The sequence below is a fragment of the Octopus bimaculoides genome, chromosome 12 (assembly GCF_001194135.2).
Source record: "Octopus bimaculoides isolate UCB-OBI-ISO-001 chromosome 12, ASM119413v2, whole genome shotgun sequence".
Lineage (NCBI taxonomy): Eukaryota > Metazoa > Mollusca > Cephalopoda > Octopoda > Octopodidae > Octopus > Octopus bimaculoides.
In genome coordinates this window covers 61,935,181-61,936,332 of record NC_068992.1, presented here as the reverse complement: position 1 = coordinate 61,936,332, position 1,152 = coordinate 61,935,181, and positions in this window count along the sequence as shown.

The window sequence follows — 1,152 nt, the reverse complement described above, 5'->3', positions numbered from 1 at the left end:
CAATCACTTGCCGAGACACACCCAGCATCCTAGGACGAGTGAAGGATAAGTGATGTTACAGTATGACTGAAAGCTGGGGAGGGGAAGTGGCAGGGGCAGTCGCGAAATATCTTCATGTAATACGACACAGATATGTAAATTGATAGGGCTTTTCTAGGGATGTGGGCAGCACTTGTCAGCACAATCATTAGGATTTCTCTGAGACATGGTTCTCTTGGGATATTATCTACATGTTGTTGATATCCCTTTCTTATCATACCTAGGGCAATAACAGGAACAAATTTCGCTTTAAGATGCCACATCTTTTGTATTTCAATTTCCAGGTCCTTACATTTACTTAATATGTAAAATTCCTTTACAGATATATTTTTATCATCTATTAGCCTACAAGTATTTTCTTCCTTGTCTTTAATTACTATGTCTGATCAATTAGCTTGGATCGTTCTGTCGGTGTTGACTGGAAGATCCCAGAGGATAGTGATTTTTTACCTCCAACGACTGGCTCAAGATGATGTTCATATGAGTAAGCAGGAATGTTGATTTTGTAGTGTTTACATATTTTCCAATGTAAATACTGTCCTACCCTATCGTGGCGATTTTTGTGTTCGTTTGTATTATTATTATTATTATTATTATTATTATTATTATTATTATCATCATCATCATCATCATCATCATCATCATCATCATCATCATTATCCGAATTCTGTTTAAGTGCTAATTTCGATGCCTGGTGAAAACGAGTCTCCTCAAATATCAAGAATCTTTCACAGTATCCCTACAGGTGACAGGACAATACTTCACTGCAGGTCGACAATTCCTCGATTCCAACGTCTTTCGGTCTCTTACGTTGCTGTTCAGATGCTGTGTCAAACGCGTCAAATGCACCGATTATCACAGGAATAGTTGTTGTTTTAGTCTTTCACAATCTCTTCAGCTCTCTGAATAGATCCTGATATTTCTCAAATTTAATCTTTCCTTCATTTCCACTCTATTATCAGACGATATTGCTAAGTCTGTGACATAACAATGTTTAGTTTCCGTCCTTTACGATTTCTGGCCTCCATAATTCAATAGCATGGTCAGTTTTTTTTATGGAGAAATCCCTTACATTCCGATAATAATAACAACGACAACAACAACAATGATGCT